The 27,369-nt window shown below is 37.8% G+C and overlaps 1 long non-coding RNA gene across 1 annotated transcript in view; it reads left to right on the top strand.

The window, feature by feature from the left end:
• The first annotated feature begins 372 nt into the window (after positions 1-372).
• The window catches only part of LOC117197000 (uncharacterized), a 61,954-nt gene continuing 34,957 nt past the window's right edge, over positions 373-27,369 (top strand). Inside the window, exon 1 of the long non-coding RNA XR_004477456.2 lies at positions 373-452. This is a non-coding gene — a long non-coding RNA (uncharacterized LOC117197000). The remainder of the gene's footprint in view (positions 453-27,369) is intronic.

The following is a 27,369-nucleotide window of genomic DNA, read 5'->3' as shown; positions in this document are numbered from 1 at the left end:
ATGCATTTGTATCGAGTTTGAAAAAACTATTTTACAGTGAGTTATCTGGCCCTTCAGACAGAGGGATTTAACTGCTAAACCATATTCTATTGACAGAGCATAAGTAATTTAGGACGAAATTTGTACCTACAATGGATTGAGCTCAATGTTAGCCCTATAAACACAAAGTATATGTGGTTCATGCCCTAAGAAGATTTTAATATAGTGGGAAAGACTGGTATGTCAAATAGAGGCAATAAAAGCAATGAGTTCAAAAAATAAATAAATATACTGTTATTATGGAGTAAAAAGAACATAATGTTTCTTGGGGATAGGAAGTCTATTTCCAGAGCAGTTTACTGAGATTGACTTTGACTATATCCTTGTTTTTTAGGTGTGCAAAAGGGAAGAAGAACATTGAATGGATGAGGAGCATCATGAATAAAGATTTGAAACCAACATGAAATGACAAGGTAAGTTTAGGCACCTATAAACATTGTTAATTGCTTGAACGTAGAGTGTTATAGTAAGAAGAGAAATAGGAGGAATTAAGGCTAAAACAAGAATCAGACACTTGAACAAGAAGCATCTTTGTTTAAGCTGTGGTGACTAGAAGTCAAGGACAATGTTCAAGCAAAGCAAACAACATATTCATACAGGTTTTTGTTGTAGTTTATTTTAAAGTTACATTTCTCTTTTTAAAAAAAAAGCTTTATTGAATTTTTACATAAAGAGGAAAAAGAACCCTAAAACTGATATGTAGCTACGAAAGGCCCCAAATAGCCAAAGCAACCTTGATTAAGAAGAACAAAGCTAGAGGTACCACACTTACTGACTTCAAACTATATTACAAACTACAGTAATCAAAACAGTATGATACTCCATTTGTATATTCTTGCCTTCTTTGTCATAGATTAATTGAGCATAGGTGCATGGGTTTATTTCTGGGCTATCTGTCCTATTCTATTGATCTATATTTCTATTTTTGTGCCAGTACCATACTGTTTTGATGACTTCAGCTTTGTTGTACAGTCTGAAGTCAGGGGGCTTGACTCCTTCAGCTCCGTTTTTCTTTCTCAAGATTGCTTTGGCTATTCGGGTTCTTTTGTGTTTCCATACAAATTTAATTTTTTTTGTTCTAGTTCTATGAAAAATTCCATTGGTAATTTGATAGAGATTGCACTGAATCTGTAGACTGTCTTGAGTAGTATAGTCATTTTGACAATATTGATTCTTCCAATCCAAGAACATGGTATATTTCCATTTGTTTGTGTCATCTTTGATTTCTTTCATCAGCATCTTATTGTTTTCATAGTACAGGGCTTTGCCTCCTTAGGTAGGTGTGTTCCTAGTTATTTTATTCTTTTTGTTGTGATGGTAAATGGAATTGTTTCCTTAATTTCTCTTTCTGATATTTTGTTGTTAGTGTATAGGAATGCGACAGATTTCTGTGTATTAATTTTGTATCCTGCAACTTTACTGAATCCATTGATGAGCTCTAGTAGTTTTCTGGTAGTGCCTTTAGAATTTTCTATGTGTAGTATCACATCATCTGCAAACAGTGATAGTTTTACTTCTTCTTTTCCTGGATTTCTTTTATTTCTTTTCTCTGATTGCTGTGACTAGAACTTTCAAAACTATGTTGGATAAAAGTGGTGAGAGTGTCTTGTTTCTGATCTTAGAGGAAATGCTTTCAGCTTTTCACTGTTGCATATGATGTTAGCTATGAGTTTGTCATTCATGGTCTTTATTATGTTGAGGTATGTTCCCTCTATGCCCACTTGCTGGAGAGTTGGGGTTTTTTTAATCATAAATGAGTGTTGAATAAATGATGCTGGGAAAACTGGACCACTACATGTAAAATAATTAAAGTAGAACATTCTCTAACACCATACACAAAACTAAACTCAAAATGGATTAAAGACCTAAATGTAAGATCAGATACTATAAAGCTCCTAGAGGAAAAAACAGGCAGAACACACTTTGTCATAAATCTCAGCAATATATTTTTAGATCCATCTCCCAGAATAATGGAAATAAAACCAAAAATAAACAAATGGGACCTAATTAAACTTAAAAGATTTTTCACAGCAAAGGAACCTTGAACAAAACAAAAAGACAACCTACAGCATGGGGGGAAATATTTGCATATGATGTGACCGACAAAGGATTAATCTCCAAAATATACAAACAGCTCATGCAGCTCAATATCAAAACAAACAAACAACCCAATCAAAACATGTTAGAACACCAAAATAGACATTTCTCCAAAGAAGACATACAGATGGCCAAGAGGCACATGATCAGCATTGCTAATTAATAGAGAAATGCAAGTCAAAACTATAATGAGGTACCACCTCACACCGGTCAAAATGGTCATCATCAAAAATTCTACAAACGGGCTTCCCTGGTGGCGCAGTGGTTGAGAGTCCGCCTGCCCATGCAGGGGACACGGGTTCATGCCCCAGTCTGGGAAGATCCCACATGCCATGGAGCAGCTGGGCCTGTGAGCCATGGCCACTGAGCCTGCACGTCTGGAGCCTGTGTTCAGCAACAGCAGAGCCCACAACAGTGAGAGGCCCGCGTACCGCAAAAAAAAAAAAAAAAAAAAAAGTCTACAAACAATAAATACTAGAGAGTGCAACGAGAAAAAGGAACCCTCCTGCACTGTTGGTGGGAATGTAAATCGGTACAGCCACTATGGAGAACAGTATGGAGATTCCTTCAAAAACTAAAAGTAGAACTACCATATGATCCGGCAGTCCCACTCCTGGGGATATATCCATAGAAAACCATAATTTGAAAAGATACATGCACCCAGTGTTCATTGCAGCACTATTTACAGTAGCCAAGACATGGAAGCAACCTAAATGTCCACTGACAGATGAATGGATAAAGAAGATGTGGTATATATATGCAATGGAATATTACTCGGCCATAAGAAGAATGAAATTTTGCCATTTGCAGCAACATGGATGGACCTAGTGAAGTAAGCCAGACAGAGAAAGACAAATATCATATGATATTGCTTATATGTGGAATCTAAAAACAAAAAAATGATACAAATGAACTTATGTACAGAACAGAAATAGACCCACAGATATAGAAAACAAACTTACGATTACCAAAGGGCAAGGAGAGGGTGGGATAATTTAGGAGTTTGGGATTAACATATACACACTCTATGTGTAAAATAGATAACCAACAAGGACATACTGTATAGCACAGGGAACTCTACTCAATATTTTGTAATAACCTCTAAGGGAGAAGAATCTGAGAAAGAATATCTGTGTGTGTACATATATATATATATACACACACACACACACACATATATATATACAAACATATATATATATATATATATATATCTGAATCACTTTGCTGTACACCTGAAACTAACACAACATTGTAAATCAACTGTGCTTCAATAAAAATAAAAATTCAAAAAAGTATGATACTGGCATAAAAACAGATAAATAGACCAGTGTTACAGAATACAGAACATAGAAATAAACCAGCACCTTATCAGTCAACTGATCTTCAACAGGGGTAAAACACAAAATGGGGAAAGGACAGTCTCTTCAACAAATGGTGTTAGGAAAACTAGATATCTATATGCAAAAGAATGAGATTGGACTATTCAAACGCGATATACAAAAATCAATGCAAAATAGACTAAATAATTAAACATAAGATGTGAAAGCACAAAACTCCTAGAAGAAAACTTAGGGAAAATTTTTCTTAACATCATTCTTGGCAATAATTTTTTAGCTATGACACCTAGAGCATAGGCAACAAAAGTAAAAATGGACAAGTAGGATTATATCAAACTAAAAAGCTGCTGAGAGAATAAAAAACAAATCTACAAAAATGAAAAGGCAGGGACTTCCCTGGTCGTGCAGTGGTTAAGGATCCGCCTGCCAATGCAGGGGACACTGATTCGATCCCTGGTCCAGGAAGATCCCACATGCCGCGGAGCAACTAAGCCCATGCACCACAACTACTGAGCCTGCATTCTAGAGCCAGCGAGCCACAACTACTGAAGCCCATGCACCTAAAGCCCGTGCTCTGCAAAAAGAGAAGCCACCGCAATGAGAAGCCCATGCACCACAATGAAGAGTAGCCCCCACTCACCACAACTAGAGAAAAGCTCGTGCACAGCAACCAAGACCTAAAACAGCCATAAATAAATAAATAAATTTATTTTAAAAAATGAAAAAGCAACCTATGAAATGGGAACAAATATTTGCAAGCCATATATCCAATGAGGGGTTCATATCCAAAATATATAAGGAACTCATACAACTGAATACCAAAAATACAAATAACCTGATTAAAAAATGGGTAAAGAAATTAAATAGACACTTTCAAAAGAAGAAATTCAAATGACTATCGTGTATGAAAAAGTGCTCAACATCTCAACTCACGAGGGAAGTACAAATCAAAACCACAATGAGTTATCACATCACAACTGTTAGGATGAATATTATCAAAAAGACAAAAGATAACTAGTGTTGGTAAGAATGTAGGGAATAGGAAACTCTTGTATACTGCTTGTGGGGATGCAAATGAGTACAGCCATTATGAAAACAGTATGTAGATTCCTCAAAAAATTAAAAATAGAATGACTTTATGATCCTGCAATCTCAGTTCTGGGTATTTTTCCTAAGGAACGGAAATCAGGATGGTGAAGAGATATTTGCACACCCACATTCAGGGCAGTATTATTCACAAGAGCCAAGATACAGAAATAACCTAATTGTTCTTCAATGGATGAATGGATACATAAATGTGAGAAATACATAAAAAAATATATATGTATATATGTATGTGTGTGTGTGTGTGTGTGTGTGTGTGTATGTGTGTGTGTGTGTGTATCATTCTGTCTTAGAAAAGAAAGAAATCCTGCCTGACAACATGGATGGAGCCAGAGGACATTATGCTAAGCAAAACAAGACAGAGAAAAACAAACACCGTATGATCTCACTTATATGTGCCCCCTGTTCCCTGGCCCATCCACCCTTCTTCTTTCTTCCACCCATGACTACTGAAACCCGTAGCAGCATGGGCATGAGCACTTAGGGTCAGGTGTGGGCACATCTGTCCCATGACTTCTTGGGGTAGAGCATGATAGTGGTTGTCCTTGTTCTAGGCTGGCAGATCATTGACCAGAGGCTGTGTGTCATCAGGAGAAAGCCTTTTGCCTTCCCCCAATACAGTTACCACATATGTCCTGATGTGGAGGTTTAAAGATCTTTGGGGGTTGGTCATCTGATGTTGGTTGCAGGGGTAAGCCTGCAGGAAAGGGAGATACCTGACTCTACTTCCCAACACCCCACCCCTGTCCAGGGCACAGCATTTCAGTTCATCTGCTGGTGGATGGGGAAGCAGGCATATGTGTGATTAATTTCATGTGGTAAGGCCCACGGACACTTGTGAGGGTCTACACTCACCCTGAAGCATCCCTGTGTCCAGGAGACCTTCTCAGCCAGCTCCATTCTTTCATGATTCTCTCTTCTCCCTTCTTGAGTCAGACTTGCGTTTGTCCTTTCTAACCAGTTTGTGGCACCAACCAGGGCTGAGCCATTAAATAAGAATTGAGGGCTTCCCTGGTGGCACAGTGGTTGAGAGTCCGCCTGCTGATGCAGGGGACACGGGTTCGTGCCCCGGTCCGGGAGGATCCCACATGCCGCAAAGCAGCTGGGCCCGTGAGCCATGGCCGCTGAGCCTGCACATCCAGAGCCTGTGCTCTGCAACGGGAGAGGCCACAGCAGTGAGAGGCCTGCATACCGCAAAAAAAAAAAAAAAAAAGAAGAAGTCACAACAGATTATAAATTGAAAAAAGATTACAAGTACCACATAATGCAGAAGAATAACATATTTTTTAATTAATTAACTTCTTGAAACACTTCCATAATACTTTTTGTTCCCTAAATTATTTGGCTGCAATCTTATGGTGGTTTTAGAGTATTACGTTTTATAGAGTGAATAGAATGTTAATTTCAGTCTTCTAGCAAGGATTGTTTCTTTTTATTCACTTTTCTTGAATTACAAAGTATATTCTTGATAGGGTAAAAACTATGGTTTGACTAGGCTTCAGTAGAACTAAATCCATTTTTTAAAAAGTTGCACGTGTGTTGGTTGGAGGAATATTCCGCCGAGCTTTAAATTCCAAATCTTTTCTTTTCCTCCTTTATCACATGCTGGTGCTGGGGGCTATAGCATGCATTTACATCATGATACCGCCTATCAGTGGTATAAACCTTTGTAAATCCCTTTACTGAGACAGCTAGGAATAACTACCACACACAGAGCAACTGAACCACAGAAGCATATTCTGCTAAATCTACGTAGTCCCCCAGCACAGTTTCTAGTTAGCTGGATCCCCAAAATATCCACAGGGCACCTCAACTCTAACCCAAGGGAGAAGTGAGACAATGGTGGGGATTGGGAAGGAAAGAATCAATGGTCTTAGCCTAATTTCTATATACATGGGAGGTATTCTAGAAGAGATGTATGTTTTGTAGGTCTTGAAGTTTTCATCATATGAGTGAAGCCTTCTTTAAGATAAAGAATATAAAATTATGAATGCAAAGGTGACTAATTGAAGTTAAAATGTCTTACTTTGTAAATTTTATAAGAATACGACCATGTGACTACTGCCCTGCCCTCTCTGTAGATAATGGGCACATGCAGATGAAGAGCCCTAAAATATAAGCTTCATTCCCTTTTTGGTAAATGTGTCTGTGCTTGGTACACGGACTTCTCTCAGCAAACATGATTCAGTCATGTCTCTCCAAGGCATTGGATAATACATTAGTGGAGACATCCTAGGGTTACGGTACGGCTGGTATGTTGCCCTTCAGAGGAGGGGTGTGTTGAATCATGGTACTGACTTAAATCCTAAATAGTACTAGATTCTAGGCTATGCTGAAGGGAAAATAGAAAGAATAATTATTATCATGCATCTCATAGCAAATTTTTATTGACTGTACACTACGCACCAGACACTGTGTCAAGTGCTTGCATGCAGTATGTTATTGGTTGTTTATAAGAGGATATCTATCTGCAGTTCCATTGTATAGGCAAGAATGCTGACATAGACAAATTAAGCAAACTGCCCCAAGGACAAGCTGTGGGGGAACTGGCATTTTTTCTGTGGAGATCTGATTCCATTATTGGCATGTTTAGCCACTATATTGTGATCCTTTATGGTTTGTTTGTTTGTTTGTTTTACCAATCCTCCGTGCATTGAAGGGGAATATACTCATCTCTCCCCATGTTATAGAGGGAAGAACCTAAGACCTAAAATGAAACCAAATTAAATTTAAATCTCCTTTAAATATTATTAGTTGAATGAACCAATTATTTTGTTGTCATTGTGGTGTTTTTGCTTCTCATCTGTAGAATGAGTTTCTTCAAGTACCTTCTTTATGACACTTCTTTTGAAGAATGATCCAGATAACGCAGGAGACAACTTTTAGCTCACTGGACAAGTTATGCTTCTGAATTTCAGCTTCTTTACATAGTAGCTGTTTGGCCTTAAGCGATTCCATTTTTCTTACCTGCGCAATGGGATTCCGCTGTTGATTTCCACTGAGGAGAGGATAAAATGCAAAGCAAAGGTTAAAGAGGTGCGCCAGTTCTAAAGCATAATGCAAAATGTGTGTGACTAATACTTCCCACTGTCTTCTCTAGAAACCATAATTATTACCATATTTTAATTTGATAGAACATATGGCGATTAATTTACAGGTATAAGATATTTGAAAAATCTTGAGCCTGTGTCTATCATTGAGGAAGGCAAGGAGATAAGAAAAGGAAGTTGGACTGTTCAGTCAATCTAAACTAAATTCCTGACGGCACAAGTTGTTTCTGATTTGGGTGTTCCGTTCCCATTGGATGTGACCATAGACACTAGGTAAACTACCAGGTCACTTTTTCTGTAATTTTTTCTTTCACAAAGAAAGAATGTGCCTGAAGTTCAGAAATAAAATTTTAAAGAGTAGGCAATAAAATAAAAATCTGATGACAAGTGTTGTTTATACAGTAATGTAACTGCATTTCAGACATTTCCTCCAGATTACCCCTTTCTTCTTTATAATGAGGATGACATTTTCTTTGGTGGTGCTTTTAAAATGTAGACCATAAAAGCCAAAAAAATAAAAAACAGGAATGGGAATTCTTAAAACAGTGCATTCAAGTGCATTATATGAATCACATTACATGTCTTTACTGCACCTCATTTATTCAACTCATATGTCTTCCCTGGACCTCAATTTACTGTGAAAGCAGTGCCTCTCCCTCCACTTTAATTTGGACCCAGCCCAAATGAAACCATGAAAAAAGATAGACGTGGTTTATTATGCCGAGACAGGAAGTAAAAGGACCTCTCAAAGTTTCCAGCTGAGGACATGACATTTTCAGAAGAGTCAAAAAAAAAAATTGCAAAGTCACCTTTTCCATTTTTCCACCCATTTAATGTTGGTGCAGTCATAGCTGGTTACAAGAAAAGGCACGGGAAAGTCACACTAGGGAACACTAATTCACTTTGGGTGATTATCAGAAAGCAGTAATGGGGAAGTTTCCAAAATGCCAGTTTACACAAGATATTGTCGTGGTAAGATTAATGAGCCTAGGGGAGAAATACCCTTCAAGGAGGCTGACAGTTGCCAAGCGCTCTGACATTTCACCATGTGGCCACAGTCTATTAAAGTCCTTCATACACTTGTACTCCACTGTAAGATCAGAAAGGCAAATGAAGACAAGAGCAGAAGTTCATTCTCCTTACGAATTGAGGTTTTTCCTAGTCTAGCTTATGGGTCTCTAATTGCTGCTGTCAATAATGCTTGGCCTTCTTGCTGATCTTTTGTCCGTCAAGCTCCTCAGGAAGGGTTTTCAGCTCTGCAGAAGCAGGAGATTTCAAAACAACAGAGCCTCCCTCCAGCTAAGCACCTTTATCAAGTCTAATACAGCTTCTAGTTTTCTTCCTACTGCCGCAGGTGTTTAACCTGACTTAATTTTTTTCCAAGCTTACTTATCTGTCCTTCGGTCATTCACTCTTGCATCATCTTTTCCTGCCCTTCCAAACTTGGCATCAGATCAGAATACAGTCTCTTACCTCTTCTTTCCTGTGGTCATCTAGACAGACAAGCTTATGTATCTTTTTCTCTTTCCTTCCTTCCTTCCTTCCTTCCTTCCTTCCCCTCCCTCCCTCCCTCTCTCTCTGATTAATAAGGGAAAGTATTATAGATACTGTCAAAACTGTAATATGACGAAGTGACAAGTATTTCAGAATTATATAAAATTATCACAGTTCTTGTCCCCAGACTGTGATTTCTAACTGCCCTCAGAAATAATAAATGGGTATTTCTTTTGACACATGTTCTTAATTTTTTTTTCCCCCCGTGCTCTGGTCTAACTACATATTTCTCTAGCCTACAATCTAAACACCGTGGCATTTTAATAACCCTTAAAATGAACGTGTTTCCTGCAAACAAGCAGCTTGGCACAGAACAAGGTGCTTCCTTATTCTAGTGGTCAATTTGCATAAGTGTTGAGCACTGCAGCTTAGATTTCTTTCACCATTCATTCCACCGCAGAATGACTCTCACCACTCTCCTTTCATCAATTTTCCTCAATTAAGGAAAACTTTCAGGATCTTCAAACTGGTGACTTGGTAGGTCAGCAACTGGAGTATTGCTAGAAGTTGATATCCAAGTCCCTTTTCCCCCAGTTCTAGTGACAGTGTTCCTTCCACCTCTCTCCCTCCCTCTTTCTAATTCTGCCTTCTGCTAGTAGGACTATCCTTTGCCCTTTGAGGTTTCTACTCCCCACAGTACTTTACCCCCAGTATAGAAAGTCCCCCGTATCCCTGGAGCTATACACTCTGTGAAATCTCTTTGGATGATTTGGTATCCTTCTCGACTCCTTCCTACATGTCTCTTTCCTTTGCTTGTATGGAATGTAGACTTGTCTGCACAAGTGGCTCCAGTTCAGATATAGGCATTTTTGTCATTACAGAAAAAACAATGTTCATGCACACGAAGATCTCTGGAATGGGGAAGTGAATACCTCTAAGGACCTATTTTCAGGATCCTCCAACATTGTTATTTGTTAGCACCCCCCTCAGCCCTATAGCCCCTCAAGGATTACGTCTAAGTATGCCTGTGCCTGCAGGTTCTGCTTTACTCTACGGCTCAGTGAATACCACAACTGGAACAATAATAATAATAATTGGAATTTTTTAAAAATATATTACTCATGTCAGATACTACTAATGCTTTAAAATATTATATCTTTTAATTCCTCTTTTAATTCATCATAGATGAGAAAACTGAGGCTCAGAATTTCATTAATCTACCCAAGGTGGCAAGTGAATGAAGTGACAGAGCCAGCTTTCAGATTAAGTCTTTCTAATTCTCAAGGTCCTTGTTCTTAACCTTAATGTCAAAGCTGTATTAGAAATGCTTGCCCCACTGCAATGAGGTCTTAAAGGAGAGACCTACATTTTGAACCTACACCTAAAGGGCACTGGGAAAAATATTACTACTGAATGCCCCTCAACTAAAGCAGGGCCTGGAACATTGCAGATACTCCATACATATTTATTGGGTAAATGAAATCTAAGGTAGTCTAATAAAAAAAATAGCATTGGAAACAAATGTAGGAAACTTTTAATCTGCCAGGTTTCTCTTAATCCCTTAACAATCACATGGTCTCTGGACCAGTATCATGGCTTTTCCTAAAACAAGTTTGTTAGGAATGTAGACTCTGGGGTCTCACCCCAGAAGCAGGAAGTCCACATCTGCATTTTAACAAGATCCTCTGGTGATTTGTATGCAAATTCAAGTTGGAGAAGGACTGGCCTAATCTGGGTCATAGTACCTGGAGGCAGAATGTCTGTGAATGTCCCCTTATCTACATTTAAAAAAAAAAAAAAAAATATATATATATATATATATATATATATATATATATATTTTTTTTTTTTTTTTTCCCTCTCTCTGCTAATTGAGCAGACTCTCTGGGATAAAGACACTGCCATCCAGGACTAGCACCCACATCACAGGCCTTTGTAAATAAAGGTATAGCTGAAAAAGGAGTGTTGTCTTCCTCTGTTGGGTAGAAAATTAGATGTCTGTTCTTTTCAAGGTTTAGGAGCTAATCTGCAGTCCTGCCACTGACAGTATTGGAGAACTATATCATGACAAAGGGTAAACGCTGCATCAACAAGTGATTTCTCTGCCAGTTTTACTCCCTCTCCTCCGCCCCACCAGTAACAAAAAGGGCATTTTCACATACATGTGAGTGATTAGGTATGTTGGAAGAGGAAGGAACTGGTGTAACAAGAAAGAAATCTCTCTCTCATGAGGTATGAGGTCTTCAGAAAAAATTCTTATGAAAAATAAAGAGGCATATAACCAATAAATCTAATATTCTGCTATCTATGTGGCCCCCTTTTTTTGTTATCTTTACGTATATTACCTGAGAAATTTAGAGGAAATTGGTAAAGAATGTGTGTTTGTTGGTGGGGGTAGTCTTTTGTTAGTTTTCTAATTACATAACTCATAAGCTTAAAAAATAATTACTTAAGATGCATTCAGTAGCCACACTTTTAAGAAAACAAGTAACAATAATTTCATTCAGAGTCATCAATAGAATACACAAAGCTAGTGCGATCTTGGGCTGAAGCAAAAGTAGAGAACATTTCTGTATTAGCGCTCAATTGATAACATCCATAAAATAATATTGCTAGACCTGAAATAATGAATTCAGTTCTGGCTGTAATACTTTAAAAATATGGGCAAATTGGAATTCGTTTAATGATGAGGTATCAAGATGATGAAGGTGAAACTGAGAAATGATGGAAGGAACTGAGAATATTTCAGAAAGAGAAGACAGATTCTAAGAGAGATGCTTATCTGGCATATACTATGTAGTGATTAGAGAGCCTATGAGTGACCTCACTGTACAGAAAGGCAGTCTGTGGTTGAAAGACGTTTGTCTGCAGTAGTTAGAACTACCCTAGAAAGTTTTTGCTACAGAAAATTTCAATGAGAGACTAAACAAATAAGAAGCATACTGCAGTGCTGGACAGAGGGATGGTCAGGAATTTAATCTCATTCATTTTTTTATATAAATTTATTTATTTGTTTATTTTGGGCTGAGTTGGGTCTTTGTTGCTGCACGCGGTGAGCAGGGGCTACTTACTCTTCATTGTGGTGCGCGGGCTTCTCATTGTGGTGGCTTCTTTTGTTGCGAAGCACGGGCTGTAGGCGTGCAGGCTTCAGTAGTTGTGGCTCATGGGCTCTAAAACGCAGGCTCAGTAGTTGTGGCGCACAGGCTTAGCTGCTCCATGGCATGTGGGATCTTCCGGGACCAGGGTTCGAACCCGTGTCCCCTGCATTGGCAGGCGGATTCTTAACCACTGTGCCACCAGGGAAGCCCCTCATTCATTTTTTATATCCAGGGCCTGTTATTTAGTCAGTGGATGAGCATGAATTGTATAAATGCAAACCTGTTATTTCTTGGCTCAACTGGCCCTTGTGTTTGGCCCTCCAGTGTCAGTCCCTCCCACAAATCTCAGAGATGACCAGAGATAGACTAGTCCTTAGATTTTGCTAATGGATTCAGATGCTTTAACATTTCTCCTAGAGGTATACTGTTTCTCAAGTAGAATAATTATATTACACCACCGTGATTTTCACCATGCCTGCATAATGTCTCTACTTATTTTCCTTTAAACTGACTCCCTTTTTAATGTAAATAAACGTATCTTAAAAGGAAACTTTATAAAACTATGTAAGAGAAATTAACAAGTGTTAATAAAGTGTTACACGTGTTAATATAAAACTGGAGACTTCTTTATTAATATAATTAGAATACGTGAGAGAGAAAGAAAAAGGATGTAACTTTCTCAGCTATTTGATGGCATTTAGGTCTAGTATCCAACCGCCATCTAAAATCATTTTGAGTATCACTTATACGTTTGGTGAAATGGTCTAAGTCTAGGGCGGTATGTTTTTGTTTTTTTTGCGGTACGCGGGCCTCTCACTGCTGTGGCCTCTCCCGTTGCGGAGCACAGGCTCCGGACGCGCAGGCTCAGCGGCCATGGCTCACGGGCCCAGCCGCTCCACGGCATGTGGGATCTTCCCAGACCGGGGCACGAACCCATGTCCCCTGCATGGGCAGGCGGACTCTCAACCACTGCGCCACCAGGGAAGCCCTAGGGCGGTATGTTTTTAATACCCATGGAACTGAAATCGTTGGATGTGGGATCTAGTGCAGAAAAAAATATTTTGTTGTGACTTATATTCTGTAGCCTTTCCCTTTCGCACCAAACTCCTTTGGTGTTGTCCTTGGCCTGCATTGGGCATCCATTTGTTCCATGTCCTTTATTGTAGTTTTTAACTTGAACGGAGGACTTTTTTTTTTTCCATTAGCACTTCCATTATGAAAGCCGCTGACCTGTTAATTTGTTTGTGTTGCAGCTTTTATATCCCAGAGTCCCCAACATTTCATTTCACCTAAGCCACACTATTGATGACAAAGATCCTAAGATTCTTCTTTTTTTTTTTTTCCCCCACACTGTCCCTTGCAGTTGAAGCATGGAGTCTTAACCACTGGACTGCCAGGGAAGTCCCCTAAGATTCAACTTTTAATACTTATCTGCTTTCTCTAGATAAACTCTGACTAATTACTGGTAATAAAAGTTTTGATTAGTATAAAGCAGAAACTAACACACCATTGTGGAGCAATTATACTCCAATAAAGATGTAAAAAAAAAAAAAGTTTTGATTAGGATAGCATTAGAGGTGAACCTGTTCTACACAATCCAGACCTATTATTGAAAGTGTAAATTTCATCCTCGTGTTAGCCTTCTTTTTTGAGTCATGTGCTGTGGGTGTGAGAAAAAGGCAAAATGATTAATGGCAGGGTCTTGCATGCAGAGGGGGATTGATTTTTTTGTGCTGAACATTCTGATGACAAATGCTAAATCTGACGTGTCTGTGATTTTATCCCATTACGGTTGGAATTCTGTAACTTCCAGGGGCTGCGGGATATTACATAATGAACATAGGCTTTTGAATCTGACAAGCTGAGTATGAATTTAAACTCCCAACTAATTAACTATGAGACCCTGGGCTAGTTGGTGAATCATTCTGTGCTTTTTTTGCTTTCTCAGAATATTGAAATAAAAATGTCTTCATGCGTGGTCAGGAGGCATCTCAACATATGTTCCAATGCCTTTCAACTGAACCTTGTTTAATACCTGTAGGGGGTTACATAGTAGGTCTAAACCCCTGCATTTCTCAGAGTGGTACGCAAAAAAGACCAACATAAAACGATCTTGGAAGGATAATTGGCAAATATTAAATACTTCACCCTGTGGGCAGAGGAAATAAAGGAATCTCAGAAAATTAACCAGGAAAAGTAAGGTTGCTATTCATCACCTGAAATGTGAAAACACAATGGGCTGTTTTAAAAAGGACTGTTTTCCACTGTCTAAATAACCAACATAAACTTCATTTGGAGAAATCATATTCTCCAAAAAGGGAACTATATTATTTTTCTTCTTTTTTTTTTAATGACTAAAGGTTTACCTTTCTTGACCCTGTTTAATAATATCTAATTCTTAATAAAACAACATCTAACAAGAAGATGAAAACAGAATATGGATTATATTCAGCCTTCTAAAATGCCCACGTGTGTATGCACTCACACCAAACACACACGAACACACACACACAGGCAAATAACTTGCAAAAATGTTCCTTGATATACTGACTATGATGGTTAAGAAAAATGAATGCGTTTGGGAATTACGGTTTAACAGTTTGGAAAATGGGATTTAAGATTGATTTAAACAAGGTGATAAGGACCTTTCAGCACTTTCCCCTCTTGTTTTATATAGTTTCATTTTTCTAATAATCATTTTTTTGGCCCAACAGTATACCCTAGGTAGATATCTACGTGTTTGACATAATGAAACAATGTCATTACTCTGTTTTGAAAAATTCCCAGTGTAATAATAAGCCAAATAACTTCTCACCCACTACAAATATTTGTGTCAATAGAGGATGGAGAATTACATAGACTGGAGCTATTTCCCAGTTCTCAGACTTCCATATCTGGAAGTCATTTTTCATAGATTTAAGCTGTAAATTGAATGGCATAATTTGATGATGAACATAGAACTGTGTATTAGTTTTTATTTTGACAAAATCATTAAACATCACATAGGTTGAAAAATGAATCACAGGGCCCTAAGCCTGCCTTAGAAGATTGCACTTCATAAACTGAATTGCTCACATGGGCATCATCTTGGTGAGAGTTATGGATTTTCTAGCATCTCTCTGATAGATAGGACTAATATAACTTCAATAAAAACTCTGGATATTGTCAGTATAAAATTTTCCCTACCATTGAAAGATGTAAGGTACCCCAACTAATAAATCGGACGACAACCTATTCCTTAAGGTATACTAACATACATATTGGGTTACAACAAGCAACAAAATCATTGAGGTAATAAACCAGAGTCACAGAGGGGCCACTGGAGAAGGTTTCTCTCCATTGCAAGAGCCCAGCATGATGACTGTGGGTATAATATACCCCCAGAATGTTAATTTCCAATCATTAACTTTGCTACATGTGCAGTGATTTAGAACTACATATAAACTGTACCTGAATGTCATATATGCCACTTATATCTATGACACTTCACATGAATTATATCACATAAACTAGTGGTGATGTACAAACCCATTAGGGACCTTCAACTGTAAAACATATGAGTTATGCACTTTGAGTTTAATGTAACAGTTTGTCCATGATATATGAGATTGATACCTAAATATCTGGTTAACTGGCAGTGGTGACCTTGGGTGGGTGAGTGGAGTTTAATCAGATTAGGCCTGAGGTGCTAGGTAGACAGAAAAACAAAACTAAAGAAGGTCTAATTTATGCATTTCTCCCAAATTTTGTGGTTGCTTGAGACTATATATTACTTAACTTCTCAGGCCTCAATATCATTATTTGAAAATTGAAGATGATAATGAATATCTCATTGGGAGACTACGGGGGTTAAATTTTGAAGCAAGTAGCACAATCCTTGGTAGCTAAGACATGTTAGTTTCTTTGCCTCATCCGGGCAGGTCACTTTTTACCTTTATGACATATACTGCTCTTGATAGTATGCCTTATTTGTGACCCATTGGTTTCTCTTTGATTTTATTTATTTATGGATAATCATTCTCTTCTCCCTGTGTGTTAGGGTTCTCTAGAGAAACAGAACCAATAGGATGTGTATATATATGTATTTAAGGAGATTTATTCTAAGGAATTGTCGCACAAGATTATGGAGACAAGTCCAAAATCTGTAGTTTGGGTCCAAAGGTTATCCGCTGTCAGAATTCCAGCTTGTTTGAGGAGGCCAGTCTTTGTTCATTTAAGGCTTTCAACTGATTTGATGAGGCCTGCCACATCAGGGAGGACAATCTGCTTTACTCAAAGTCTACCAATTTAAACACTAATCTCATTTTAAAACATCTCACAGAAACATTCAGAATAATGATTTACTACATACCTGGTCACTGTGGCCTAGCCTAGTTGACCCATAAAATTAACTATCACACCTTTCTATGCAGAAAACTATCATTGTGTCTCCTCATCAAACATGCTTCTTCTTTGTCCAGAATTCTACTCCTGGGCAACTGAGCTTCAAGCTTACTAGATTTTGTTAACTTGTGTACATCAAATTATAAAATAATCACTTTTTTTAAACTAAAATGTGTATAAAATACATTTAATAAGAAGGAGGTAGGTTTTATTTTAAAACCTTGTGGGCTCTAGTCAGGAATGTTGATTTTTAGAGGTCTAAATTTACATTGTATCAAATATATTTTAAAAAACTCTAAAATACCAGTTTTTATTAAAAATTAGAAGAATTTTTATAGTTTATTTTTCTAGTAATTTGGCTATGAGTAACTTATTTAATTTAAAATTGAGTATGCTTTCTCAGCAAACATGGTGCCCATGTAACAGTTATTGCAAAGTCAGAAAAATTAGCCTATAGCATGTTTTCAATGTGATAGGTATTTTGTGATGGCTAATTTAACAATTCATCTAAAAGTTGATGCATTTTCTTAATGTTGTATTTTTAGACACTTAAATATTTATTAATTCATATTTGTGCTCTTATATTTTTCGTGTTATTTAATCTCTTAATCTCTATTTGAAAATTGAGAATATTAATGAATATCCCTTAAGGAGGTGACAGGATTAGTCTTTGAAACAAATAGCACAATGCTTTGAACCTAAAAAATCTTGTGTCTTTATTTCCTCAAAACAGAGTACATTTTACCTTGCAGGAACTCCTTTATTTTTTTTCTTATTTCCTGGCTTTTTCTTTCAGATTCTCTGTCTGTGAAATGTTCATAGGTTGTAGGCATGGTGATGATCATGATCAATGGAAAATTTCAATTTTATTTTTCTCTGAATTTGAAGAAACTGTTGTACAATGAATTTATAGCCTGTTCTCTGTTCTCTCTCCCAACCATAGTCCCTGAATGAACACAACTCTCCACCCTTCCAGTAATTGAGAACAAAGATATTATTACCTTAGTGACTAATCGCTCCTTTAATTCTAAAGATAGGCATCAAGCAAGGTTATGATTGTCAGGGGTTTGGACTACAGTGTAAAGAAGGTTAAATCCTTCCACATGGGGCAATTATCACCAACTGGTCACAAGAATGATCTTAGAAGGTGATCAGGATTAAAGATAAGAGACTTAAATGACTTCTTTCTAATTTTTTCTCAGCAGCTATGATAGGCAGTGTCCTCTAAAAGTCTGACCGCATCCTATTCCAGAAAATACAGCCATCCTAGAAAATATGCCAATCCCCAAAACTCACTTTCTAGATTTAGTTTTCCTGAAAGACCACAGATTGGGCTTCTCAGAGAGGAACAATATCCTCTACACTTCTTGGTTCTCTGGCTGGTCTAAAAATAAAATTGACATAGACAGATTAACAGATCAAAATTTAATTGCATATATATATACAGGGGCTCCACAAAGACAATGAGACCTAAGGACAAGCTGGGCAATTGAGGCTTATATGCCGTCTTGAGCTAAGGAATGGGATAGGGGCCTGGAGATTCAAAGGGGAGGAAGGTGATTCACAGGACTATAAGGAGAGAAGATGTTTGGTAATTAGATGTTCATTCTGTCATACAAATAGGTCATTCAGAGAAAAAGTTGTCTCTTGGAAATAACTCTCTTTCTGGGCCAGGCCCACTATCTCAATTATTTTAGGTAGCTAAGGGACAGGTAAAAGTTTTTCTTAAGTCTGCTGGGTCTTGATTGCCTTCAGCTCAAAACAGTCTGCTTACCAAAGTGCCACATTTTAAGGAGGCTCATTCTGAACCCCTTCAGGCTCCTGATATTGCCAGTCTTGTCTTACCTGGTAACAGAAATCACTTAACAAAGGAACTCCATTGTCTGTTGCTGCTTTTGCTTTGACTGACTCATAGTTTAATGAGTCTCTCTCAAAACTTTTAAGTTCAATTTAATAAACTGAACTCATGTCGGATGTTCTGGGAATCAAAAGGTGTCCAGGAGGTAGGAATATCCTCAGATATCTCCAGTTGAATTGAAGAGATAAGATTTCAATGCCCTCTGGGATTCTAACTTAGAAGGCAGGAGATGAAATGAAACCACAACTAAAAGCAACGCCCATAAATCTATGTTAAGTTTAAAATATAATAGTGGTATAAACTCTTAATGGAAATGTAATGACAGAGACAAGATTGATTTCCCTCTGTAGTAGGTAGAATATTGTCTCCCCTAAAGATGCCCAAGTTAGAATCCTCAGAACTTGCGAATATATATTACCTTGCATGGCAAAAGATATGTTGTACTTTGCAGATGTGATAAATCAAGGATCTTGAGATGGGAAGATTATCCATGATCATTCAGGTGGGCCTAAGGTAATTACAAAGGACTTTCTAAGAGGACAGAGTCAGAGAGGAGGTTGAAAAGGCTATACTGCTGACTATGAATGGGGAAGAAAGGAACATGAGCTGAGGGATTAAGACAGCCTCTCAGATATGGAAAGGCAAGGAAATGGATTCTCCCTTAGAGCTTCCAGAAGGAGTGCAGCCCTACTAAAACCTTGATTGTAGCCCAGTGAGACTTCTGACCTATAGAACTCTCAGATAATAAATTTATGTTGTTCTAAGCCAGCTTGTGTTGACTTCTTGCAGTAGCAAGGAGAAGCAAAAACACTATTCAAGAAAAGCTTCAAAGAGAACCTGGTATTTAGGTTAAGTTTTCCACAGGTAGAATGGAGGGAAAGGCCTGCTACAAGGGTGGAGAGAACCATAATTACCGCTATCGAAGGAGGATATTTTAATGAGTCCCAATAATACAGTGTGAATGATATTAGAGATTGAAGGGAATTTGTAGGATAAAGTCTGTCTAGTGTTAAAATTTTTTTTCATTTCCACTTATTCAATGGAAAGCCATTGGAGACTGGGATGTACACTCACCCACCCACACCCACACTTGCACCCACATAGGCAAATATGCAAACATATGCAAACTGTTGCATGACCTATTTACTGTCATTGTGGGCCTCTGATCACTGATCTCCCTTGCTATCATTACAAGTCATTCAGCAATTGTGGTTATTTTTGAGTAGTTATTATCATTTCTCTCGTTATTTTACAAATGAGTCCTTTCAGGCAATGCCGTTTTCAATGCCTGAAAACAGTCAGCCAGATTCTAAGAATTGCCTTCAATATCCTGGGGTGATCTGGGAAGGAAACAGGCAGAAGTCAAAATATTTTATGTGTATAACATTGCTAAGTTAATTTAATTTAATTTTTTGCCTTATTTTTCTCATGTGTAGAATGAGACCAACAAATACTACCTCAGATGCTCATTGTATTTATTTATGTTTGGCTGTGTTGGGTCTTCGTTGCTGTGCGCCGGCTTTCTCTAGTTGCAGTGAGTGGTGGCTACTCCTTGTTGTGGTGTGCTGGCTTCTCATCGTGGTGGCTTCTCTCGTTGCAGACCATGGGCTCTAGGTGCACGGGCTTCAGTAGTTGTGGCGCGCAGGCTCTAGAGCACAGGCTCAGTAGTTGTGGCACACGGGCTTAGTTGCTCTGCGGCATACGGGGTCTTCCCAGACCAGGGCTCGAACCCATGTCCCCTGCATTGGCAGGTGGATTCTTAACCACTGTGCCACCAGGGAAGCCCCAGATGCTCAGTGTAGACATTAAAAGATACAGTTCACTGATATCACCTGGGGGGTGGAAGGGAAAGAAATAGATAACTAGTATTTATTAGATGCATATTAATGCTATGACTTATACTGTGTTTATTCCTCAACAGAATATATTTTTGATAAAATTTACCCTCTGATTTCCCTAATAAGCTGTCTACTCTGAAATCCTGAATAATGAGAGAATTGCTGATTAGGGAAATGTTGGTGTCTGTTTACAAATAGAGATTTAATTTTATGGTGGAAACTTCATCTTAGTAAGCAAAGAAAAACCAAAAATCAATTGTGAACAAAAAGTTGCAGATTTTTTTCTGTTGGAAAGAATTGATCTTGGGTCACTACAACTTTCTTAGTCCTACCATATGTTGATTTAGAAAAGAAAGGAATTTCAAAATAAACAGAAATTATTTCCCATTGACAAAACTAGTATGATATATTTTAAAATATGAATTCATAATTATGTTGCAAACAACAAAGATAAAAGTTCCAAATTGCTAAACAATTCTGAACAATTCTACAAAATAGTTCAGTTAGCACTCTGAAATTTCCGAAAGACTGACTGACAAATTTTATCCAGGCCAGTGGAAATGTTTTGCCTTTCATTTAGTATAGAGATTTAAAAGGAATGGAGAATTAGCTAAAATGACTTAGAATTAAGAAGAGAGAACTTTGAATCTGCCTAAGCTTAAAGCATGACATGAGAGCACGGGGAATTCTAATTCTATTAAACACAGTGTCTTCAGAGGGAAGATTGAACTGGTCAAGACTCGTCAGATAATATTAAGTGAAAGAAGATGGCTAATGGCGTGTCACAGAGATCGATGCATGGCCCACCTCTACCCACTTATCGGCATGGCTTCCCATCACAATGGACAGATGTGTAAATCACAGGAAATTGGAAAGAATAGTCAGCTGTCAAGAGAAAGTGTTGAGAAGCAAGTTCCTTTAACATGGCAATACACTGCCACTCTGTAAGATTTCAGTTTATAGCAATGAGTTTATAAAACAAAGGAATTTAACGCCCTGTTTGCATAAATGGTTGTATTACAAATGCTCCGTTATGAAAACTGATTTAGTGTTGACCCATTACTTTGCATTCAGACCTACTCAAGTTAATGCGATCTGCACATGGAAATACTAGATATTAACACATAGGTTAGTCATTTACTGTTAGAAAGCTGCTATTATTGGGACATGCTTAGTGGCACAGTGGTTGAGAATCCGCCTGCCAGTGCAGGGGACATGGGTTCGAGACCTGGTCCCGGAAGATTCCACATGCTGTGGAGCAGCTAAGCCCGTGCACCACAACTACTGAGCCTGCACTCTAGAGCCCACGAGCCACAACTACTGAAGCCTGCGCACCTAGAGCCTGTGCTCCGCAACAAGAGAAGCCACCGCAATGAGAAGCCCACGCACCACAACGAAGAGAAGCCCCCACTCGCCGCAGCTAGAGAAAGCCCACACGCAGCAATGAGGACCCCATGCAGCCAAAAAATAAATTAAATTATATATATATATAAAAAGAAAGCTACTATTATTAAATAAGTAATATTAGTCTCCACTATTGCTTTTAATTATATTGCATATTATATTCTTACAATAACTTCTAAAGCTGGCAACATTACTTCTACACATTCGAAGACTGAATTTTAGGGAGCTTGTTACTGGCTGACATTCATGCTGCTAAGATGACAGCAGAATTGAGATTCTAATCTCAGTTTGTCTCATTTTGGAGTTTAAGATTTGTAACAACTATATGCAAATACACATATACACACAGAGCCTATCCTGTATATGTATGTATATATGTAGATAGGCATGTATGTATGTATGTATGTATCTATACATACACTGTTGGTCGGAATTGTTCTTATGTATCTTTTAGAATTGTCCCTCACCAGAGCCATTTGAGGAAGTGATAAGTGCTATTCTTCAGGTGAGAATAGAGTGGCCTTGGACAAGGAGAACACTCAGGTAATAGGGAGAGGCAGAAGAAAGAAAAATCGCTAAGGCTTATTTCTACTATGAAGAGGTAAAAAGAACCAAGGTTGCAATTTAAAGTCCCATGTATCTTTCGAAGCATTCTAAGAGACACATTAAGCCAAAGTGAGGAATTGATATGGGATCTCACTGAAGTAATCAGAATTTCCAGAACGAGGAAAATAACCTCCTAAACCTATCTTCAGTTCTTTGGATATGACAAAATCTCATTATTCGCCACTGACACAAAACATTCTTTTTAAATACAAGGCAGTTTTCCTAAATGCAGTAGTAATTTTTTTTCATATAAGTTCTATATAAGTGTACTTAGGTCTATAAATATATGTCAAGATACATATCTCTGTAATACAGATGCATAAATTTCCTGTAACGTAGAGACCTTCTGATGAACGGAGTGATGAGGCAAAAAGACATTGACAATCTGAAAGAGATACCTTTGGGTTCAAATCCTAATTCTTAGTAAGAATTAGCATTTACATTATGAAAATGGAAATAGTATTACATACCTCTTAGAGTTCTTATGAAAAAAATAAGGTCATTAAAATATAGATAAAGTCTCACAATAACGACAGGTCTTATCATGGCTTAAAGGTGGGTTTTTTTTTCTGTCTTACTCAAATCATATAGGGGTTTCAGGTGATATGTGGAAAGAGATACAGTGCTTCTTTGTCCAAGTTAGGACTTTGCAGCAGAAGATGATTATTTAAGTCACCCAAAGGTGAATGAAATAACCATGTGCATGGAATGTGTGCAGCTATCAGTGCATGCATACATTACCTCTGACTTCTACTGTGACTTGAATTAATATGCAGCAGCATCTACCTCTGTGCCTGACACATCCTGGACAGGCAATATTTTGTAATTAAATCTACATCTGAATTTATTGGCCACATGCAATGTCCTGGCTTATAAGTATAGACTTATACCTGTGGGTACAAAGACAGATAGAACATGATTCATATTCTCAAGAACTTCAGAATATCGGACAGGGATGAGAGAGGTTCAATTTGACAATTAAATACATCGTGTTAAGTGTTACAATAAAGATAAGTATAAAGTTCTTTGGGGGCTAATGTCGGATATCCTTACCCTAAGACCATGTTATTTCTTAAACTTCTGCATTGCTCACATGTTCACTCAGGATTAAAGCCAGAATCCTTACCATAGCCTACAAAGCCATATGCAATTGATTTTTCCATACAGCTTTATGACTCGCGTCTCCTACTCTTTCCCTCTAATCACTCCAATCCAACTTTTTTGCTGTTTCTCAAACATGGCACATGTATTCCTATCTTAGCCTAACTGTACAAGCTTGCTTCTCTGCCTAGACCACTCTTCCTTAGCAACTCACTTGGTTTATCCTCTCAGCTCCTTCAGGTCTTTGCTCAAATGCTGTCTTCTCAAAGAGTCCTACTCTGATCACCTGTTGAAAACTTCTACGCATCCAATCCCCTCAGCATTTCCTACCCCTTACCCTCCTCTGCTCTTTCGTTTGATCTTTTCACAAACTTTTAAATACACTTATTTTTATGCTTATTTTCTTTCTTCCCCATTAGGCTATGAAACTCATGAAGACAGGAATTTTTATTTTGTTCATTAAGGTTTGTTTTCATTTGTTTTGTTCATCTAAGAATGATGTTGTACCTGGTACCAAGTTGTACCTGGTACCAAGTAGATACTGAATTGTTGTACCTGGTACCAAGTGAGAAATTGTACCTGGTACCAAGTACAGTTGTACCTGGTACCAAGTAGATACTGAATTAATATTTGTAGAATGAATGGAATAACTACTTTGCTTGCGGGAGTTATGTACAGCTTCACAGAGAGGATTAAAATTGATGTGGCTTTTATGAATGAAAAAGATTATTGTCCAGTTAAAAAAAGAAATGCTTTCAGGTAGAAAAAAATAACGTGACTATATGATGTCTTTGGTTAGATATTAACATGTATATATATATTAAAAGATTTTGGGGGGAGGTGCAGTTAAAATAAGATCAGATTCAAAAGTTAATACAATGTATTATACATCGAATTAGGGAACTAAATTTTAATCTTGAGGGATTTTTAAAGATTTTAAGCAGAAGAAGTTGTATTAGATCCATCTTAAGTGATGTCCTTTGGGACATTTCTAGAATGATAACCCTTGAGAAGATAGTGATGATTGAAACTAGATTAGTGCTGGTGAAAATGAAGAGAATTTGATAAGATTAAATAACATTTGTGATATAGACTCAACAGTTTTTCATAATTGAATGGATACAGGAAGCAAAGAAAAGAAATGAATTGAGAAACAGGAGGAAGTTTTCTTGGTTAAACAGACTGGGGCTCCAGTAATTTGATTAAGTAAACATAGAGACTGTAACATGGGGAACAATAAGTACTGGGTTTAATTTTACATGTGGAGTAAATAAAGCATACAGCAGGGGAGTTGGAGAAGGTGATGTGCATAAAGTTCTGAAGCTAAAGGAAGGAAAATTTGGAGAGACAATTCAGATTAATTGCTATATACATAGAAAATAGAGTCATGGACATGGATATAATCAATGACTGAGAGACAATAGAGAAAATGATCGAGAGACATCTTTGGAGAATATAACCATTTGTGAATAGACCATGCATATGTATTATGGCGGATCTGTGTCTAAAGGGTCATGGAAGAACAGAGGAAGGAATGTAAAGCTAGTCCATTAAGAAAAATCTTCACAGAGAAGGTCTTGGAGGCCTAAGAAAATAAAGGAATTTTACTCACAGACTTTTCAGACAAAGACATAATTATGTGTGCCAATATCATGTAATAACCTAGGAGTAGTTTACTGTAGCTAATACACAGGGTTATAGGTTTAGAGTCAGACATGAAGACAAAAAAGTTAGCCTGACTTATAAAACTCCTGCACAGTCTGGCTGCTGCCCTAAAAGATGTCATTCCTTTGCATGTGAGCAGTGAGCTTGTAATGAGTCTTAAAGTAAGACTGAAATGGTATTTGTGTTTTGAAAAGATAACTCAGAGTAGCAATTTCAAAGATAGATGTACTGCGAAGGGAGTCAGGGAGTCAAATTAGGAGAGAGAATAATAATTAAAGCAAGAAAGGGTGAGGCTCTGAGCCCCAATAGCACCAATTGAGAGGGAAGGAGAAGAGAGTACAGTTGAGAGATATTGGAATGAGTGGCACTAGGAATGAAAACATGAATTGATGTGGTAGATAAGGGGAAGGAAGAATTGAGGATAATTATAGCTTGGATCAATGTCTGGATAGACATTCTATTTATGAATGTCACGAAAACTGAAATAAATTTAAGTTTGGATTGAGCAGATATTGAGTTTTGAATTAGCATTTTCCACCAACTGGTGTGAACTTGGGTAATTCATAGGAATTGTGCAATAGTAAATTTAGGTATTCTGACTTACAGCATGCATGGCATCAGTCAACAACTGCTATACCTTTACCAATAAGACATGTGTGCTGTAACTTTTCATATTAGTGTAATTCTTATGAAAGGATTTAAAATAAACTGAAATTCATATAGATTGCTTTGGCTCCCACAGAACTTTTTATGATGTGGGGCAGCTGTAAAAACAATTTAAACTTATGAATTATCACTAAAATCTCCACTTCAGGCTAGTATCACACTGAATCTCTCATTCAGAATGACCATGAAGCAGTTTGAAAGCATCAGAAAGCAAATCAAGACACAGGAGAAAAGGAGAGTATATCGAGGCAAACCCAATATTTGCCATTATTTTCATATATTCTTTTTCTCAGGACATCTCCTGCTTCTCAGGGTGAGGCATAGACATAGAAAGTTGTAGTCCAGAGCTTGTAGAAGCATTCCAGGGCTGAGAATACACACACACACACACACACACACACACACACACACACACGTACACACACACACGTACACACACACACACACACACACACACACACACACACGTACACACCAGGAATGAGGGGATTCCAAGGCTTGAGGAGAAGAGAGCCCTGGGGGGGAAAAAAGAACTGTAAAAAAGTCAACCTGTTATTTTGTTTAGTTTGTTCACAAGGCACTTGCCAACCTTATAAACTTCAAGGAATAGGAGGCGAAAATTTTTATTAAAAACTCATACTTGGAAGTTAAAAAAGCCCAGCAGAGCTTTAGCAATCTTGCCATGCTGAGGAAGAAAAACAACTGAACTCCAGGGCCTGCCCTAGTAAGCACATATGGCTTTCAGGCTTTTAATTTAAATCCTAGAACAACTCTATTCTAAGAGTAGGTCAAACAGGAAGTGGGAGAGCCTAAAACTCAGCCTTGAATCAATTCATATATTAACTGGATAAGGCAATCAACCTTCATTCCAATAGTCTTCTAGACAAAGGCTAAATGATCTCTGAAGGAAGACAGTGCCATTTTTACTGTCTGTGCTTTTCCAGATACATTAAGACATTTGATCCAAAATCAGGCAGAGACTTATGCTTCCTCTTAGGATATAGAAAGTTGCAGGAGACAGTGCTCCTACCTTAGTGATGAGAATATGCTGGATAACCTACAAAATCACGTTTATAAATCCCAGTAGTGACCTGAGAATGTGAAGAAATCTAATGAACTAAAATTGAGAGTGCTGAGCCCATTCTGGAAGAAAACAAACTCATGGCTCTTATCACTGTTGGTGGAGCAGTGGGGAAAGAAAAAAAAATCACTACAGAGGTGGGGGGGAAAAAAGCAACTTAACTTTTAATGAATTTTCAAAGTTCAAGGGTGAGCTGAAATGGCAATTTAGAATCCCTGGGAGCCACAGACAGAAAAGAAAATCTGAACTCACCTAACAATTCCTTTTCACCAAGTGCTTTGAAGAAAAAAATGGGAGTAGGAAAGGGACTCCGTATCAGGCCTAGAGTGCCTGGAGGGTTTCTTGCAGACTGCTCAGCCCTCATACTTTTACCCTAACGTGTGCTTTAGCAGGTGTTTTTTTAAGTTCTCATTCCAGGAACCCCCTGCCTCTTTAATAGGTAAGGCTGTGTGTTCCTCTCACTTCTCTTGCTCTATCATTGCTGATCAACAGACACTTTGGTGATGGCAATGGCTGGGACAAATCATTCAGACACACAGAACCTC

The sequence above is a fragment of the Orcinus orca genome, chromosome 20 (genome assembly GCF_937001465.1).
Source record: "Orcinus orca chromosome 20, mOrcOrc1.1, whole genome shotgun sequence".
Classification (NCBI taxonomy): domain Eukaryota; kingdom Metazoa; phylum Chordata; class Mammalia; order Artiodactyla; family Delphinidae; genus Orcinus; species Orcinus orca.
Note: the sequence above shows the minus strand (reverse complement) of the source record. Positions and strands in the feature narration are given on the sequence as shown.